Here is a 21,828-nt window from a genome sequence, read left to right on the forward strand (position 1 = left end):
TTCTTTCAGCAAACAAACATCTTTAGACTTAAGACAAGGTACTGTCATTCTGAAGTATCTCTGACCAGTATTGGCTTGTCTCAAGACCACCTATACAGGGGTGAAAAACGGCACCCATTCCTTATTTATAAAAACCGGGGTGGAAAAAAAAACCATCACCCAAAGTTCGGACGCTTATACGCCAAAACCAGTTGCCCATACAACCGGGCGGTTCCTCTAGGATAAACTTGAAAGTACTATTCACAAACATAAACAAGCATGGGGTAAAGACTCCACGCGTGCTGAGGTAACCGACTCTTCCATGATGGTATCTCCATCATTACTCATTACCTGGAGTAAAATATTTCCAAGGAATCAGAGGTGTCTTGAGACAAGCTGTCTTAAGGATGGTCAAACATTTCTTTACTAGGTCAATCAGTCATAACCCAATCATTTCTTTCCTAGTTACAATCATTGCTTGTTGGTTTCGTGGAAGTTACCTTCCATTTACAGCCAGTTTATCTTTCCTAACCTTACGTATGCAATGTTAACTTAAAAATGAACTTTAAAAGATTTTAAGAGAACGAAATAGGAATCCACCTGGGACTGCTCGTCCATGTGCTGTGGGGCGGGTGCCCGTAGACTCTCCTCTGTTGGCCTATGGCTAGGCCCAGTCTCATGGTCATTTGTGACTTTGTTTTGCTTGTTGCTAACATCCTCTTCTTCAATAAGAGGATTTCCCCTGGTTCTCTTTGGGGCCATGTTGGCAGCCTTATAAAAAGACTTAGTCCATTAGAAGTTTAATTGAATAATCTTCTTTTTTCTCGTTTACCCAAAAAATAAGGATTTTTGGAGTAAGTAGGTATCTTTAATAGTTAATTTGATGAGATATTCCTCCTGTAACTTATTTATGCTATAAGTAATTTCTCATAATTACCATTTAAATTTGGGAAGTCCTTTAACTAGGTTTCCCCTTAGTCTATCTTCCATTTTAACCTTAGTAAATTATAAATCTCTATCAGCTAATGGATTACTCTTCCTACATTGTAATTGAATATGTTCTATCTTTAGTAATTTTCATAAATTTGATTTATAACCTTTCTCTCCTATACTTATGGTCTAAATTAGGTAATATTTTACTGATAGTAACTTGTTATACCATCCATTTATGATGAGGTAATTTTCTCACTCTTTAATAGTGATTTTGGATCTCAAGTATTTATTTGGTAATTAGATAAATTCATTTACTAATTTTCCTTGTCTATTTTATATGAAAAATTGGTTACTTTTATTGAAGATAAATACCTAAACTATTTATCTGAGGTTGGGGTATTTATCATGGATTCCCCAAGGTATGTTCTGCCTTTGATATTTATATCAAAGGTTTTCAGATTGATTTACTATATTTCCCCTTTTATTTTTCCCTAAAAATAATGTAATTTTACTGGGATAATAAGATAAAGTAATTATCTGAGCTTCACATAATTATCAAAGGTTCCCTAAGGTATAGTTAACCTTTGATAAATAACTCAAGTCATTTTGAATCTATTTGCTAATTTCCCCTATTTAATTTGTCCTAAAAATAGAGTATTTCTTCTAAAGTAATTCGATAAATTAATTATCTGAGCTTCACATAATTATCACGGGTTTCCTAGCATATTGTGGTGTGTGGTCATGCAGGTAGAGTCCGGCCACCTAGTGTGGCTATGTGGTCGGACATGTTATGGTTGTAACCGCTTGATGGTAATATAAGGAAGTGCCGGAAGAGAGAGAGGCACACTCAGTTTGGTTCAGTCTAATCCCGTGTACACCACATTGGTGGAGGAGTCGAGCACATTTTCTTGAATCCCTTTCTTGATTTGCAGTGAGTTCGGTGATGGCTTTTAGTTTAGAACCAGATTAGTAGCTTCGATTCTCTGCAGCCCCAATCGGCCAGGCCCGAGATTAGCAGCTTCAATTCTCTGTAGCCCCAATCGGCCAAGCCTGAGAAGGGTGATAACATCGTGAGAGTAGCTTGTTTCCCTACGCACTCAAAGTGCATGGCCAAGCTCATAAGCCCTTGAGCCTCAAAGCTGAATACTCTTTTCTTGCAATCGGTTGCAACCCCTGCTCCTGATACTTGTCCACCAAAGAGAGAGAGAGAGAGAGAGAGAGAGAGAGAGAGAGAGAGAGAGAGAGAGAGAGGAGGTCTCGTACATTCTTCCCGCCATAGAGCCGTAGTGAAAACGTGGTCTTTCGAACCTGCACTTGCTGAGGGCTCCGATCAGGCAGAGGGACTAAGGAGGTCAGAAGATCGGCCGCACCGATGGCCAAGTCTACAGCGAGTGGTGTGTGGTCGTGTAGGTAGACCTCAATCTGTGCCGCCCTTACATCCCGACCATCTACTCCACAGTCTTGGACCGTTGGATTGAGTGCTCTTGGGCGACTCTGTGCTGCTAATATTGGTCTCCATGGATCACCCCACTGTGGAGAAGATCCTCAACATGAAGAGTTATCAGCTCAAAGAGTACCTAGAAGACAAGCACGTTCCTGTGCCCAAGAAGCAAAGCAAGGAGTTCTTGCAGACTGTAGCATTGCAGACTCCTAGTGACCTGGAGGCATCAAAGAGGCAAATAATAACAAGGAGGAGATCCAAAAGAGAGGAATCTGTTGATGGCAGCACATATTCGGGTATGTATGGGAGGTCGTCAAGTATGCTGAGGTCATCGCTATCTAGCAACTCTTTGCCTTCATTCTCACCATCAGTGACAACTCGCAGCAGAGCTCAATCACAAGCCAAGACAGCCGAGGCACTTGGTTTGAGTTTTCTTGCTGGCAAACGGAGTTACTGCAACTTGATTGCAGAGGTTCCTTTTGCTATAATTTTAGTTCTTGGACTTATATCTAGTTTAGTTTTGTCAAACATGTAGTTCTTTTTCAATAAGCAGCACTATACCCACACCAAACTCTGAAGTGGATTGGAGATTGTATGTCATAGTCCTTCCTCGTCTAGCCATTCGCAATGGGATAGCGACCTAGTGCGTTGCCTATGTCGAGAGATTTTTTTGTCGAGTCCAGTCGTGTCGACTCTAGTCCCAAGTTCAGTCCCTAGCCCCCAAGCTCAGTCCCTTAACCCCGAAGCCATTGTATGATCACTCCCCCCAGATGAGGCGCTGAAGTTGATCCTTCTTTTGTCGAGTCCATTCTTAGCCCAAATTGTAAAAAATATGTCCATCTTTTTTCTCCCTAAGGGGGGAGGTGTGGTGTGTGGTCGTGCAGGTAGAGTCCAGCCACCTAGTGTGGTCGGACATGTTATGGTTGTAACCGCTTGATGGTAATATAAGGAAGTGTCAGAAGAGAGAGAGGCACACTCAGTTTGGTTTAGTCTAATCCCGTGTACACCACAATATGATTAACCTCGGATAAATAACTCAATTTCAATTTGAATCCATTGGCTAATTTGTCCTAAAAACAGAGTATTTCTGCTAAAATAATTAGGTAAATTAATTATCTGAGTTTCACATAATTATCACGGGTTTTCTAGCATATAATTAACCTCTGATAAATAACTCAATTCAATTTGAATCCATTTGCTAATTTCCCCTATTTAATTTCTCCTAAAAACAATGTATTTTTGCTAAAATAATAAGATAAATTAGTTATTTGAGCTTTTTCTAATTATCACAAGTTTCCTAACATGTAATTAATCTCTGATAAATAACTCAATTCAATATAAATCCATTTGCTAATTTCCCCTATTTAATTTCTCCTAAAAATAGAGTATTTTTGCTAAAGTAATTAGATAAATTAATTATCTAAGATTATCCTAATTATCATGGGCTCCCTAACAACTGAGTAACCATTGATAAATAACTCAAAGCATTTGGAATCAATTTACTAATTTCCCCTATTTAATTTGTCTCAAAATTAGAGTATTTCTGCTAATGTAATTAGGTGAATTAATTATCTGAGCTTCTCCTAATTATTACAAGTTTCCTAACATGTAATTAATCTCTCATAAATAACTCAATTCAATTTGAATCCATTTGCTAATTTCCCCTATTTAATTTGTCCTAAAAACATAGTATTTCTGCTAAAGTAATTAGATAAATTAATTATCTGAGCTTATTCTACTTATCATAGGTTTCCTAACACATAATTAACCACTAATAAATAACTCAAAGCATTTGAAATCAATTTACTGATTTCCCCTATTTAATCTATCTTAAAAATAGAGTATTTCTGCTAACGTAATTAGATAAATTAATTATATGAGCTTTTCCTAATTATCATGGGTTCCCTATCATATAATTAACCATTGATAAATATCTCAAATCATTTTGAAACAATTTTATTATTTTCCCCTTTAATTTTCTCTAAAAAATAGTGTAATTCTGCCTAATTAATTAGGAAAATTACTCAAAAAATTATAGGATAATTTTCCTAGCTTAATGACTATCTAATGCAGCTTTGATAATTACCTCAACTTGATCTAAGCTTAATTAATATATTTTCCATTAATTTATGGCTAATTTGGCTAATTTCAGTCCTAATATGATAGGATAATTAATTAGCTTAGCATTACCAAGCTTAATCACAACAATCAGCATAGAATAATTAATTAAGAGAGGGTTTATGAGTATACATAGGCCTAATCTTTGATTTATTAACAAAATAGATTAATCTAGCCTTGCTAATTAAGAAGGATTAGGCTAATTACCGTTTAGGTTAATCGATTAGAGCTTAATCTCTAGTGATTTATGCGTAGCATTCTCTCTAGATGAGAGAGAGAGAGTGGCAAGGCTCCGAGTCTAAAAAATCATGAAGGGAAGGGGGTCCTTTTATAGCTTTTCTGGGCACCTGGCAGCTTCTGGAAGGGTTTGACACCCCAAACAGCCCCCAGCTTGCATTAGGCTACCTCTGCTGCTAAGCCTGTCCCTGTCAAGTTTCCCCAGCTCCACACTGTCCCCATACCTTCTAGAATTTACTTTGGTTGATTTTGCTGATTTCTAATGATGAAAATTGGAATACCATTTAATTCTAGAATCTTAGGGTAAGAAGTCCTTGTTAATAATTATTACTGAAACCATCCAATTTTTATTAACTAATTGAATTCCTATTGTAACCTTCAAGGGTCTGTAACTTTTTCAGTTTTTATCAGATTCTGATTCTGAAAATTACTATCCTTAGTAAAGCTCTGCTTATGATTCCAAAAATACCAAGATTAGCCGTGTTTGAATCCCTCAACAGTGGTTTTCCATTTAATTATATAAACTTTGTACAATTTTTAAGGTTTCAAAAACTGGAAACCTTACAATCACCCCAACTTAAGGAATTGAGATGTCCTCATCTCAACCGAAATTGGGAAAATCTTTGCGAAGTGATACTTCATCCTCCCATGTGGCGTCTTCAGTGGGGTATTCCTTCCATTTTACTAAATGTTCTCTGATAAATCTATTCCTCAGACTCCTTTCCCTAGTGTCGAGAATACAATCTGGTTGGAGTTCAAGAATTCCCTGCTTCTGCATCACAATCTGTTCGTTATCTAGAGTGTGATTTGGATTTGGGATGTAGGGTTTTAGAAGACTGATATGGAATACATTATGGACCTTGAGGTGCTCAAGAAATTTTAGTTTGTAAGCTTGATCACTGATTACTTTAATCACTTTATAAGGTCCACAATATCTGGGGCTTAATTTTTTGTATTTTCCCAAGGATAGAGTGCCCCTTTCTTGCCGTACCCTTAGGAATACTTTATCTCCTTGTTTGAAAACCCGATCATACCATTTTTGATCAGCATACTGTTTTTGGCGATCCTTGGCTGCCTAAATGTCTTGTCTTATGGCTTTAGTTTTGGGCATCCATTTCCTCCAACATTCGCTTTGAAGCTTCTACTCTTGTAGTAGGATCAGAAAAATTTAGGGGTGATATACATTCATGCCCATAAAGAGCATTAAATGGTGACATCCCAATGCTTTTATGAAAGGAAGAGTTATAAGAGAATTCCACCGGAGGAAGAAATTGGATCCATTTCCGGGGTTCTCTACCACAATAGGCTCTAAGCATTTCTTCAATAACTTGATTCACTCTTTCTGTCTGACTGTCTGTCTAGGGGTGATAGGATGTACTGAAACATAGATGAGTTCCTAAGGATTCAAATAAAGCTTTCCAGAGTTTTGAAGTAAATTTTGCGTCTCTGTCACTCACTGACTATTCTCTTAGGAAGCCCATGTAATCTGAAGATCTCTTTGATAAAGAGACAGCTTATGTCCGATGCAGTGTAAGTTGTTTTTACAGGAATCAAATGGGATACTTTAGTCAGCATATCCACTACCACCATAATGGAGTCGTAACCCTCTTGAACAGTGGGAAGGCCTGTTACAAAGTCCATGCCAATGAGTTCCCACTTCATTTGAGGAATGTCCAGAGGTTGATGTTTCCCTGGCATTATTACTCGTTCAGCCTTAATCCTTTGACAGGAAAGACATTGTCTGATGTAGCGAAGTATATCTCCTTTCATTCTTGGCGAGAAATAGCTTTTCCTTATGGCGTTAAGGTTCTTTGCATAGCTAGGATGGCCTGCAACTGGACCGTTGTGTCCTTCATAAAGGATTAACTCCTTTAATGTTGGATTTTTAGGAATGTAGAGCCGATACTTATAATAGAGAAGCCCATCCTCAAGTGAATAATCCTTGATTCTGTCTTTCTCTTTCTCTTTTAGGTCCTGTTGATTGATGTAACATTTAATGGCCTAGAAACTTATGTGTAGCGGAAATTAGCATGAACATAGTGGGCATTTCATTAGAATAGATTCCTAATGAGAATCACAAGAGTGCTTGAGTGGACAGAGCAACAAAAAGCATAACACCTAGTTAGGTAGCATCAACAATACTTTCAAAAGAGAGATAAATTAAGCTATTGACAATAGTTGAGGACCGGATTTGCATGGAGCCGGTCCCCCCTCCAAAAGGATTTGTATTATGGTTTCTCCCATCAAGAGAGACATTGTACAATACAATTCTTTGTGTTCCTTCAAGACTAGCTAGTGCAATGAAGATGAAAGCTTCATGCACTAAGCAAAACACTTAGCAAACACAACTTTAATTATCCCCGTTCTCAGACCCAAGACCTCACACACCTTCGAAGATGGTGAGAGCTAGCAGGGTATGAGAGTAGATTGAGAGGAAGGAGTATCTTACGAGAAAGATGTACATCTCCTCATATAATCACTCATATTAGCATAGCTTTAGCTTAGTAATTAGCTTGGTAGAGGAGATGAGCATGCATTGAAGCTTGGCTCTTGGTTGGATTTGCATCCACAATCCAAGAGTGTGTCGATGTAGGCTTCTATCTCACAAGCTTGGAGTAGGTGATGAGCTCTCCATTAAAGCTTGGGAAGAGATAGTCTTCTCTTTCTTCACACATGAGATTGTGAGAGTGTGTGTGTGTGATAATGCCTTGCAAAAATCAGCCCCCTCTCTCTCTTGGGCGAGCCCTCTTGCTATTTTCTCTTGCAGGCTCCCCATTGGACCTCCCCAAGTCAAGCCAATGGCTATTAAGCAGCATAAGTAATAGCCTTCTGACATGTGTCCCCTTTCCCCTTTTGTGAGAGCTTTAGGTAATTTAATAATTAAACTAAACTCTGACTGGACCCCTTTGCCTCCTGGCCAATAGGAATCAGGCAAGCCATTGGGCTCCTGAATGCTCATTGGACCCCTTGGGAGACTGTCCAATAGTCTTCTAGGAGACTTAATTCTCATTGGTTCTTTTATTAAGTGTTTTTAAATTAATTAAACTAGATTTAATCTAGCCTAATTCTCATTGGTCCACCTCCAAGGCCATCCAATAGGAATTGGGCACACCTTGTGGGCATCTGGGCTAGGGAGCTGACATGTGTCCCTAATTCCCTTTGTGTAAAGGGAGCCTGTGTGTGTGTGTGTGACTTTCTGTCTCATCCCCTAGAAGAAAGGCTCGCCCCCTCCCATGTAGGGATATGCAAAGACTTTTTAGTTACACACAAAGCATCCAATTTCCCCTAGGGTTGACCCTTGGACACAGCCTTTGAATTTTGGAACCTTAGCATTTTGGAAGTTTTAATGGGCTAAACCTTAGGGTCTTTTTAGCCCATTGTTGCACATGGATCTTTTGCAGATGGACCCCCCTTTGGATCCATACTGTGGCCGGTTTGCTAGCTTAACCAATATTCTAGCTTTTTCTCCCCTGGCACTTCCCCACATTAAATGATCAGTTTAATATGAGAAAATCATTTAGGAGAATTAGATATTGATTATTATGACAATTGATAACCTGTAGAAGTTCTTGATAATCCTTATCTTCCAGGGAAGCTTCCTTGACCTTGTTGAGGATTGGACAACTGTGGAAATAGCCCCAAGAAAAACCTTACGGCTAAGAGCGTCAACAACCACATTCTCTTTCCCTGGTTTATATTTTATTTCAAAGTCATATTTTTGTAAGAGTTCTCTCCATCTTCTCTGCCTCATGTTGAGTGTTGCTTGGGAGAAAATCCAATTTAAACTATGATGATCGGTGATTAGCTGGAACTTCCCTCCTAGAAGATAGTGCCTCCAGAGTTTTAGAGCATGGATGAAATCTAGGAGTTCCAGATCATGAGTTGGATAATTCAGCTCGTGGATTCTTAATTTTCTCGAAGTAAATGTGACTGGTCTGCCTTCTTGGTTTAAGACTCCTCCTATAGCAAGACCGCTGGCATCTTTTACTACTTCAAATTCTTGAGTGAAGTCAGGAAGTTTGAGTACAGAGGCTGATGTGAGATTTTGTTTTAATGTGAGGAAACAATCCTCTGTTCTTTTCCCCATGTAAGTTTGGCTGTCTTTTTAAGTAGCTGCGTCAGGGGTGCGGCGATAACTGCATAATATTTGACGAAGATTCGATACCATCCTGTAATGCCCAAAAATCCTCGAATCTCACTGACCGTTTTGGGTTGTGGCCAATCTATTATATCTTTAATCTTTGCGGGGTCTACTGAAATTCCTTCAGGGTTTATTATAAAACCAAGATAACTAACTTCTGGCATGGAAAACACACATTTACTCATCTTGGCATATAGCTGATGTTGGCGTAGAAGATGAAGTACTTTACGTACATGGTCTTCATGTTCTTTTTCATCCTTGGAATATACTAGGAACACAAAATCATCCAGATATTCTCTGAATATATCCTGCATGAGACGGTTAAAAGTAGCTGGAGCTTCGTAAGACCAAAAGGCATCACGATGAACTCATAATGCCCATATCGGGTGTTGAAAGTAGTTTTGTAAATATCTGCCTCCTTAATCCGGATTTGATGGTAACTTGATCTGAGCTCAATTTTTGAGAATACCTTGGCTCCATGTAATCTATCAAGCAATTCATCGATGCGAGGAATAGGATACTTATTCTTTACTGACACCTGGTTAAGCCCTCTATAATTGATGCAAAGACGTAAAGATCCATCCTTCTTCTTTTGGAATAGAATAGACGCTCCCCAAGGTGAAATTCTTGGTCTTATGAATCCCTGTTCAATAAGCTGATGAAGCTGTTCTTTTAATTCAATAGCTTCAGAGAGGGACATTTTGTAGGGTCTTTTTGAAATTGGTTCACTACCTGGAAACGTTTCTATTTCGTGATCTATATCCCTTGGAGGAGGTAAATTTGAGAGATCCTCCGGAAATATATATGAAAAGTCCTTAAGCCATTCTGGGGTTGTGTTGTCCCTTGAATCATCTGCCTTATTAAGTTTTACTACAAAGATCTGTTGCCCTTTACGTAACCCCTTTAACAGTCGACTAGACTTAACTAAATGAGCCTTAGGCTTCCCGTTCAATCCTTGTACTAACGTTTCTTCACCTAAGTGATTTTTGAAGGTTAAGTTCCCTTGAGCACAGTGAATTTGGGCTTGATTTTTGATTAACCAACCCATTGCTAGAATACCATCATAGATTCCTACTGGTAGAGTTCGAAAGTAAGATGAAGTCAGGGTTCCCCCTAGTTCAAACTCAACTTCCCCATCTGTAAATTGAGATAGAACCTCTTTCCCATTTGCTAGTTCTACTACTAATTTCTTGGTGGGATATTGGTGTAATTTAAGTTTCCTTAAACATTTAGGGGAGAGAAAAGAGTGTGTGCTGCCACAATCTATAAGTAGTTCAAATTTTTCACCTTCTTTGTTAGCACTGGTTTGGATGACAGCATACTGTTGCCAGCTCCAGGGTTGTCAATGGCGGCAAAAAGAGTAGCTCTTTCATCTTCCTCATACAACAAGGTAGGCTCTCCTACTACAACATAAGCTCTTGCTCCTCTACCTCTTCCTCTACCTCGTCCTCTATTGCCTCTACCTCTTTGATTATTTCCTTGTCCTATCTGAGTCTGAGGAGTGATTCCGGTAGCAACTCGAGGATTTTGCCCCTCAGGATATTGACTCCTGTAGTGTCCCATTCTATTTCATCCATAGCATCTCATATTCGGAAAGGTCTGCTCTATAGTGGCTGCAGCTGACACTGCCCTCCTTTGATTTCCTTGATTATAATTTCCCCTTGCTCTTCCTCTAAAGTTATTGTAGTTGTAATAGATCCTGGTAGGGGGGTTTCGTTCGGCTGCAAGTGGTTTAGCTCTTAGAAGAGCATCTTGAATAGAGATGGGTCTCATAGCTTCCAAGCGGTTACTCAAAGGTTTGTTTAGACCCTGACAAAAACGAGCAATCTGTTGTTCCATAGTCATTGGTGGTGCGTAACGTCATAAAGACACATATTTGGTGTAATACTCTTCCAAAGTAAGCCCTAACTGTTTGAGGGTGAAGAATTCATTCATTTTGATAGCTTGGTGAGCTGGTGCCTTCTTCATTCTTTCCCAAGAGAGACTAATGAAAGAATTCATTCATTTTGATAGCTTGGTGAGCTGGTGCCTGCTTCATTCTTTCCCAAGAGGGACTAATGGAAGGGTTATCTCTACAGTATTGTTTCCACCAGAGTTTGGCATCTCCGGTGAGTCGAAACATTCCTAACATTGCCTGATTTTCTGAAGCAGTTCCTACTGCCAAGAAATAATCATCCATGGCATCGAGCCATGCTTCGGCATCACGTTCTAAGTTGGTTCCTTCTCCCTTGAAAGTTGGGAGTTGAACTTGTTTTAACAGTAGTTTCTTTTCCTGGGTGGGAGTATAGATACTTTTTGCATTTCCCTGGGTTTGTAATTAATGAAAATCATTTAGTGATTATACTACTTTTATTTTGTCATGCAAGTTTTCTAATCCATATACTTTTAAAACAATGAAAACAAAAACCTGACAATCATTATCACCATCTTTCTTAAACTACACAAGCATGTCATAAAACCATGGTATATACAAAGGTTGATACAACACTGACTCATACTATGTACAAGATGGACTCATACTATATACAAGATGGACTCATACTATATACAATGTGTAATTCTCTAGATCAACATCCTCTTTACCACCAGTGGGTCTGACAGGGGATCAAAAAATATGATGTCTTTTGGTCCCCTAAACTTTGGCCCTACCCTCATGGGCCTGATCCTACCTGGGTATATTATTGTGGCTCCCTGATCATATATCCACTGATTTTGTGACACTTCTATCCCATCTATAATAATGGTCTGATCTGGATCTTCAATCCCACTAAAAAATAAAACTTCGATGGTCCGAAGTGTTTCTGCCCACTTGAGTCTTTTAAGATTGAGTGTCAACCCTTCTAACTGTCCCGCATCAATAAGGAAAATTCCACCAAACTGTGACCAGCTGATTCCCCACGTAGGAGGGGGGGAAAACATTAAATCTAACAATTTCATGATGCTCTTGCAAAGTACAAAGTTGTTGGAGCTGCAAGCAGCCTCGAATATAAAGTTGAAAATCACAGACTTTTGGTAAGCTTGGCGGATATTTTCCTGTATTGATAGGGAAATTCTCATTTCACAATATACCATAATTAAAATGCAATATAACTTGTGCCTATTTTTTCAACCTTTACCCTCCTAAGGTCAGGACCTTATTGAACTACGCTCTGATACCACTTGTAAGGTCCCCAATCCTGTCGACACCAAAAATGGGATGGTACCATTGACAGGTCTCTAGGCCTACTAAGTTAGAGTCCTTTAACAAGAAAACTTCTAGGGAACTCAACTTTACCATTGGCAATGGTTTAGGTTTATAGCCCTAGAAAGAGACCTAGTACTGTCTCGCACTGGAAACGGGACCATAAAAAAAATTTCCCGCCCTATAACTTCATCATTTAGATTTTGGTTTCCTTAGCCAACGCTTTTTTCCCCCTAACATATGTGAGGGCACAACCGTTGGTGGATTCCTCTTCCAAGTGAAGAAGATTCTAAACGTTTTAGTGCGCCGGAATGGATAGTTACCTGACTAATTAGGTCCACCCGTCCATGATTGACAACCTTAGTCAATCCCCACTTACCACCCCGCACTCACACATGATTTCTGTGTTGTTTAATTACTACGAGTCTTACCAAGCACCGAGCGAACACAAAAACCGAGTGAATCTAGGTGTCAGAGAGAGAGAGAGAGAGAGAGAGAGAGAGAGAGAGAGAGAGAGAGAGAGAGAGAGAGAGAGGGAAAATTACCAAAATACCCCTCTAATTTATGGAAATTTCCAAAACACCCCCAATATTTTGTCATGAATTCCCAAAATGCCCTTCAAATTTTCCAAAATTCCCAAAATACCCCTGGCCGCGAGATTAAATTTCCCTAAAGATAAAAAAGTTTGTAGCTTTTCATAAAAAGAGTGTTTGTCTATCAATACAAGATGTTAAAACTAAAATTTGAGTTGGTTATGTAGTCTTTGGAGATGAATCGCCTCATTAGTTTTAGACATAATCGCCTTTTTGGCGAGGTTAACTGTGGCAAATTACATAGTAAGAACTCAAAAATGAATCTCAATTACCAAAAAGGAATAATGATTAGAAAATCTTAAACAATTTGACCAAAATAGATACAAGGGATTTTGGGGAATTTTTGAAATTTGAAGGATATTTTGGTAGTTAGAGGGCTATTTTGGTAATTTTCCCAACAATTAATTATGGAATAGCAAAAAAAATGATAATACTCATAAAAGATTAACCATAACATGATTTGTATATCTATCATGAAGGCTAAAGTCTTCAATGCTATTACATGATGGCACTTGGACATTGTCTTTAGGCATCCCGCTAGGTGCCTAAAAGGTTCATGCCTCAGCGAGCAGAGTTTATAACTTGCAAGCTCTAATGACCACACATTTCTTACCCTAAACCCTTCCGCACCCCCGCAACACTGACTAGGGCAATGTCCCATTTGACTTCTAAATTGCATCGTGAGCTCCATGGACGCGATACTTTTTTGCATTTTATCTTCTAGTGACGACCTTCAGCACCTAGACAAGGCAGAAAACATCCTATTTTTGAAATGTGTGTGCTTAAAACTACTCTATTGAAACTCTTAGTTTCTTGCTTGTAATGCTTCCGCGCTGACGCGGTACCACAAAGGACAATGTCCCTATTAGAAATACATTTTCACTTGGTCATTGAGTGCCTAAATCCAGTCCCTGTCCAACGCGGTACTGCAAAGAGCAATGGCCAAAACTAAAAATCTTTTTGAAGATAAATCTCACGCGAAATAAAAGGTATCAAAGATACCTGTCTTTTGCTCTAAGCAGTACGCGCCGACGCGAGACAAGATAGACCTGCGAACGGCCTTGCACTGTTTACCTCATCCTGATATTCGGATACAACCCGCACCAAAGCAGTTTTGATAATAGTGAACGGCCTTACTCAATTATCCATGCTCTTACTTAGTGACAAGATAGACCTGCGAACGGCCTTGCACTGTTTACCTAGTCCTGATATTCGGATACAGCTTGCACCAAAGCAGTTTTGATAATAGTTTTGATGGATTAAGCAACCCTCTTACCTTAATAACCTAAATATTCAAAGCTTTCGGTTTTCTACTCTAAGCAGTACCGCGCCGACATGGGACAAGATAGACTTGTGTTGAACGGCCTTTCCCCGGGCGACAACTTTCAAAAAATACTTTAAAAGTTGCTGCTTCTGTAGCGAATTAGCGCAGGCCAGCTGTTAGCGCATTGCATCTGCGCGCCCCATATGTTTCAGCTCAAGACCTCTCACGTGCACTGCCGCCATCGCTTTTGGCTGTGTGTCCGCTAAGGTTGACCACAACCACACAACATCTTTGGAAGTGCAGACAAGTCAATATCGGATGTCCTTATGCATAAAGCCACCCTTGATACTCTAACAACTCCCAAGAAACTTGATAGAAAAACTCTAGACGTGTATGCTACAATGCCTACTTGAAGGGCATCCAATCATCCAAAAGACCAATGATGGTAGATCTGGTAGATGGATTTATAAACAATCAATTAGTGTGTGTGTCAAATAGAAAACTTTGTGATGCCACTCAATCAACACTTCTAGAAATGCAAATACCAATTCCAAAGATGAAAAGAGATACGATACGGGAAAAGACTGTGTGAAAATCACGGACAATCTTTATTGGCCCTAATGAAACTCTTGAAGATGATTGCCATAGATGAGAGTTTATTACTATCACTACACCAGTTCAAAGTGTACCATATGTCAAGCAAAATTCTTCCACCTCTATGAGTCTTTGGCCAAAGAAGAAAGTGCCTCAAACAATTTGGGCAATTAGACTCACAGAGCCTGGCGTAAAAAAGATGTGTTTTGGTATTCTACCTGGAGACAATGTACATCATGGAAGGTTCATAACCAACAATACAGATAATGTGCAAAATGGTTTCCCTGCAACTTGTTTTTGGGGAAGGAGAAAATATCCCGCTGTGGAGGCCAAACCATGAGAAATTGTGGTGGGGTTTGTATGGTTTTGCAATGAGGGTAACACTCATGCTTGGAATATTGCTGAGATGATTATTGGACCCCTTGGGCCAGCCCCAGGGACATGGGTTGTGGAAGAGGGAACATGCCTGCTTTCATGGGAAAAATGGATTTGTGTTGCAAGGCAATAATGGGGCAACAAAGTCAAACTACTACCCTGCTTGGCAATGTGGACCACCACATAGTTCTTTTCGTGCTAAATTTAGAGATGGAAAGCGCGTTAGATGGAGGTCAAAATTATCCAAAGACTTCAATGACAAGATAGCATTTGGCTAAAGCATGCAACCACAGCTAGTGAGAGAGGCTTTATTGGTGCCTAATGCATCACATGTTTTTCATGTTAGCACTCTCGGATCCATTCAAAAGGGGGTGACATATGCTATGACCATTGCAGATCCCTCGCTATACTGGTGAGGGTTTCCAAAAAAGAGACAACCAACATCTTACATGCGTGCCTTGCAAACACATGTACTTTGTGTATTTTTGTGTCCTAGGGATGGACTCAATAGCTCATGAGTTTTTGCATCAGGCTGCACCAACAAATGTGGAGTTGTTCCAGGGATTGGGTGGGGCCAGAGTTTCAGCATAGCATCAATGTCTTGAGCTAAGGTTTACGATCCTCTTTGGATAGGCCATTGTTTTGGATTCCTTGTAATTTCCATTGCAAAGGGGTGCCTGGAGTTTTAATATCTTGTGTAACTGAATCATGTATGAATTTTTATTGTAGCAACAATCACCTTCATGCTCTAGAGAGTTCAATCCTCTACAGATTGATCATTTTAATCCACTGCTTTCACTTGAAAATATGGCAAGCTTAATTAAAAACCAAATTTTTTGTTACAATACTAAGTTACTTTCGCTCGTAAAAATGACATGCTCGGTTTTCTTTGCTCGCTGTATGGAATTCCTCAATTACTACAACATTCTTTTCACAATTAAAACAATGATTCCTTTTTAACTTTCACACTGCATTTCATTAAGAAAACCTTTGAAAACAGTATTGAAAACATTCTTTCAGGAAACAAACATCTTTAGACTTAAGACAAGGTACTGTCATTCTGAAGTATCTCTGACCAGTACCGGCTTGTCTCAAGACCACCTATACAAGGGTGAAAAACGGCACCCATTCCATATTTATAAAAATCGGGGTGGAAAAAAAAACCATCACCCAAAGTCCGGACGCCCATACGCCAAAACCAGTTGCCCATACAACCGGGCGGTTCCTCTAGGATAAACTTGAAAGTACTATCCACAAACATAAACAAGCACAATGTAAAGACTCCACGCGTGCTGAGGTAACCGACTCTTCCATGTCTTCCATGATGGTATCTCCATCATTACTCATTACTTGGAGTAAAATATTTCCAAGGAACTAGAGGTATCTTGAGACAAGCTGTCTTAAGGATGGTGAAACATTTCTTTCCTAGGTTAATCAGTCATCATAAACCAATCATTTCTTTCCTAGTTACAATCATTGCTCGTTGGTTTCATGGAAGTTACCTTCCATTTACAGCCAGTTTATCTTTCCTAACCTTATGTATGCAGCGTTAACTTAAAAATGAACTTTAAAAGATTTTAAGAGAACGAAATAGGAATCCACCTGGAACTGCTCGTCCATGTGTTGTGGGGCGGGTGCCCGTAGACTCTCCTCTGTTGGCCTATGGCTAGGCCCAGCCTCATGGTCATTTGTGGCTTTGTTTCGCTTGTTGCTAACATCCTCTTCCTCAGCAAGAGGATTTCCCCTAGTTCTCTTTGGGGCCATGTCGGCACCCTTATAAAAAGACTTAGTCTATTAGAAGTTTAATTGAATAATCTTCTTTTTTCCTTGTTTACCAAAAATAAGGATTTTTGGAGTAAGTAGGTATCTTTAATAGTTAATTTGATGAGATATTCCTCCTGTAACTTATTTATGCTATAAATAATTTCCCATAATTACCATTTAAATTTGGGAAGTCCTTTAACTAGGTTTCCCCTTAGTCTATCTTTCATTTTAACCTTAGTAAATTATAAATCTCTATCGTCTAATGGATTACTCTTCCTACATTGTAATTGAATATGTTCTATCTTTAGTAATTTTCATAAATTTGATTTATAACCTTTCCCTCCTATACTTATGGTCTAAATTAGGTAAGATTTTACTGATAGTAACTTTTTATACCATCCATTCATGTTGAGGTAATTTTCCCACCCTTCAAAAGTGATTTTGGACCTCAGGTATTTATTTGGTATTTAGATAAATTCATTTACTAATTTTCCTTGTCTATTTTATACGCAAAATCGGTTACTTTTATTGAAGATAAATACCTAAACTATTTATCTGAGGCTGGGGTATTTATCATGGATTCCCCAAGGTTTATTCTACCTCTCATATTTATATCAAAGGTTTTTGGATTGATTTACTATATTGCCCCTTTTATTTTCCCCTAAAAATAATATAATTTTACTGGGATAATTAGATAAATTAATTATCTAAGCTTCACATAATTACCAGAGGTTCCTTAAGGTATAATTAACTCCTGATCAATAACTCAAGTCATTTGGAATCTAATTTCCCCTATTTAATTTGTCCTAAAAATAGAGTATTTCTTCTAAAGTATTTAGATAAATTAATTATCTGAGAGTCACATAATTATCACAAGTTTTATAGCATATAATTAACCTCTGATAAATAAATCAATTCAATTTGAATCCATTTGCTAATTTCCCCTATTTAATTTTTCCTAAAAACAAAGTATTTCTGCTAAAAAAATTAGATAAATTAATTATATGAGCTTCTTCTAGTTTTCATAGGTTTCCTAACATGTAAATAGGCTCTAATAAATAACTCAATTCAATTTGAATCCATTTGCTAATTTCCCCTATTTAATTTCTCCTGAAAATAGAGTATTTTTGCTAAAGTAATCAGATAAATTAATTATCTAAGGTTCTCCTAATTATAATGGGTTCCCTAACAACTGAGTAACCATTGATAAATAACTCAAAGCATTTCAAATCAAGTTACTAATTTCCTCTATTTAATTTATCTTTAAAGCAGAGTATTTCTGCTAATGTAATTAGGTAGTTTAAATATTTGAGCTTCTCCTAATTATCACAGATTTACTAACATGTAATTAATCTCTGATAAATAAATCAATTCAATTTGAATCCATTTGCTAATTTCCATTATTTAATTTGTCCTAAAAACAGAGTATTTCTGCTAAAGTAATTACATAAATTAATTATCTGAGCTTATTCTAATTATGACGGGTATCCTAACACATAATTTACCACTAATAAATAACTCAAAGCATTTGAAATCAATTTACTAATTTTTCCTATTTACTCTGTCTTAAAAATAAAGTATTCCTGCTAAAGTAATTAGATAAAATAATTTTATGAGCTTTTCCTAATTATCATGGGTTCCCTAAAATAAAATTAACCACTGATAAATAGCTCAAATCATTTTGAAACAATTTGATTATTTTCCCTTTTAATTTTCTCTGAAAAAAATAGTGTAATTCTGCCTAATTAATTAGGAAAATTACTCAAAAAATTATAGGATAATTTTCCTAGCTTAATGACTGTCTAATACAGCTCTGATAATTACCTCAACTTAATCTAAGCTTAATTAATATATTTTCCATTAATTTATGGTTAATTTGGCTAATTTCAGTCCTAAAATGATAGGATAATTAATTAGCTTAACATTACCAAGCTTAATTACAACAATCAGCATAAAATAATTAATTAAGAGAGGGTTTATGAGTATACATAGGCCTAATGTTTGATTTATTAACAAAATAGATTAATCTACCCTTCCTAAATAAGAAGGATTAAGCTAATTACCGTTTAGGTTAATCGACTAGAGCTTAATCTCTAGTGATTTCTGTGTAGCGTTCTCTCTAGATGAGAGAGAGAGTGTCAAGGCTCCGAGTCTAAAAAATCATGAAGGGAAGGGGATCCTTTTATAGCTTTTCTGGGCACCGGGCAACTTCTGGCAGGGTTTGACACCCCAAGCACCCCCCCAGCTTGCATTAGGCGCCATCTGCTGCTAAACCTGTCACTGTCAGGTTTCCCCAGCTCCACACTGCCCCCATACCTTCTAGAATTTACTTTGGTTGATTTTGCTGATTTCTAATGATGAAAATTGGAATACCACTTAATTCTAGAACCTTAGGGTAAGAAGTCCTTGTTAATAATTATTACTGTAACCATCCAATTTTTATTAACTAATTGAATTCCTATTGTAACCTTCCAAGGTCTGTAACTTTTCCAGTTTTTATCAGATTTTGATTCTGAAAATTACTATCCAGAGTAAAGCTCTGCTTATGTTTCCAAAAATACCAAGATTAGACGTGTTTGAATCCCTCAATAATGGTTTTCGATTTAATTTTACAAACTTTGTACAATTTTTAAGGTTTCGGAAACTGGAAACCTTACATGAAAGAGAGAGAGAGAGAGAGAGAGAGAGAGAGAGAGAGAGAGAGAGAGAGAGAGAGAGCGAGAGAGTGAGCGAGACTCCTGTTAATGCATTGAATTTTGAGAGAAGGATTGCCACATGAGAGAAATGAAATGATATATTAACATATTCAAGAATCCAAAATGACCTATGGGACCCAACCATTACTAACTGGTGAAGTTGATACCATCCATGGGTACAGAAAATATATAAAATGAAAGTAGAAATTCTACTAGCTGGAACTATGTGTGTGTGTGTGTGTGTGTGTGTGTGTGTGTGAGAGAGAGAGAGAGAGAGAGAGAGAGAGAGAGAGAAAGAGAGAGACAGAGAGAGAGAGAGAGAGCTTCATAGAAGAGAGAACGTGTCATAACCTCCTTCATCTGAAAGTGTGTCCTGCAACTCTGGTGACACAGAGAACAATGCACGCGCGCGCGCGTGTGTGTGTGTGTGTGAGAAAGAGAGAGAGAGAGAGAGAGAGAGAGAGAGAGAGAGAGAGAGAGAGAGATACAGAGAGAAGAGCACGTATCATAACCTCCTTCATCTGGAAGTGTGTCCTGCAACTCTGGTGACACAGAGAACAATGCACGCATAGTGAGAGAGAGAGAGAGAGAGAGAGAGAGAGAGAGAGAGAGAGAGAGGCATTTATTTTGGAGTATCTTTATCCTTCTTTTTGGAAAGATTTGATGATGTGATGACTGTGTCGAATTGTTTTCCAACTTCAAACATGCCTTTGCATGGTGAGACTCCCAAATATAGCTGTATGTCGACAAATATTCAAGTAAAAGAGGTAACATTTTCTTGAGATTTTTGGTTAGATCTCACATCTATTTAACTTTCTTGCTTGCATTTAGCACTGAAAGAACTTAGGGTAACTTAAGCAAAAAGGAGAGAGAGAGAGAGAGAGAGAGAGAGAGAGAGAGAGAGAGAGAGAGAGAGAGAGAGAGAGAAAGTACTTTTCTTGATTTGCTTTATGAAATTTGCGACGAGCAAAGGGGTTGAGGATAAGAGGGGCCATACCGCATGCCGCCATCAAAGGCGGCACCGTTTTACTAGTTTGTATAACTTTTTGTCGTGCAATCGGGCCTTACATATGTCCATTTTTAATACAAAAAATTACAATGGATAAATCAAGTTCCATACTTAACAGTCTTCCACTTGGAGACTGATCTCCACACCAAACTTGTGACTGCTTTCCATCCTGGCTTCTTATCCTTGAATGCCGATTGAAGCTGAGTAAAAGCTCAACTTCTCCTTGTTGACTACCTTTGTAAACATGTTTGCAGGATTTTCACTTGTGTGCACCTTTCCTAGCTTTAGTTGTCCCTCTTCCAAAAGAGTACATATGAAGTGATATCTCACGTCAATGTGCTTTGTCCTTGAGTGAAAGGCTGAATTCTTTGCAAGATGAATGGCGCTTTGACTTTCACTGTACAAGACACAATTGTCTTGCTTGTATCCAATCTCCTCCAAGAATCAGCACATAATCTCTTTGCTTGCCTCCGTCATTGCTACATATTCTGCTTTTGTGGTAGAAAGTGAGACCACTTTCTGCAGCTTTGAAGCCCAACTTACTATTGTGCCTCCAATCATGAAGACGTAGCCAGTAGTGCTCCTTCGAGTGTCTTTGTCACCTGCCATATCCGCATCAACATACCCTTGCAAGAAAATGTTAGTGTCTCCAAAATACAAAGCATTTGTGGTTGTCCCCTTTAGATACTTAAGTGTTCACTTCAGAGCTTGTCAATGCTCTTTACCTGGATTATCCCATGAACCTACTCACAACTCCCACTGTATGTGCAATAAATGACCTTGTACGGATCATAGCATACATTAGAGAAAAGTGACTAGCTAAAGGTATAGAAATCGATTTTGCATCTTGCATTGCAAACCCTTCTAGTACCTTTTTGATGTAATCCTCTTGAGATAGATTTACTGTCTTTTTTGTCATGTCCCTTGATATCTTCATACCAAGTATCCGTTTTGCAGCACCTAAATCTTTCACTGAGAAATATTTAGACATCTCCTCTTTTTGGTCCTTGATATCCTGCATGTTAGCATTTGCAATCAACATGTCATCAACATACAACATCAGGATGATGAACTTCCCATCTCCCAAATTCTTTGTGTAGACGCAATGATCTAAGTTACATATTTTGAATCCATGATCCAGCATCCATCGATCGAACTTCAAGTACCACTGTCTTGATGCTTGCTTTAGACCATACAAGCTCTTCTTTAATCTGCAAACCATTTTCTCCTTACCTGTACTTCACACCCCTTTGGTTGAAGCATGTAAATTTCTTCCTTTACGTCACCATAGGGGAATGTCGTATTTACATCCATTTGCTCAAGATTTAAGTCATGAGAAGCCACAAGGTTTAAGACAAGCGTAATTGAGTTCAATTTTACAGCAAGATAAAATATTTCATTAAAGTCAATACCTTTCTTTTGAGAAAACCTTTTTACCACAAGCTCAGACTTGTACCTTTTCTTGCCAGTGCCAGGGATTTAATATTTACATAATTACGTCAA

This window comes from Adiantum capillus-veneris, chromosome 13 (genome assembly GCF_014529385.1).
Source record: "Adiantum capillus-veneris isolate H3 chromosome 13, ASM1452938v2, whole genome shotgun sequence".
Classification (NCBI taxonomy): domain Eukaryota; kingdom Viridiplantae; phylum Streptophyta; class Polypodiopsida; order Polypodiales; family Pteridaceae; genus Adiantum; species Adiantum capillus-veneris.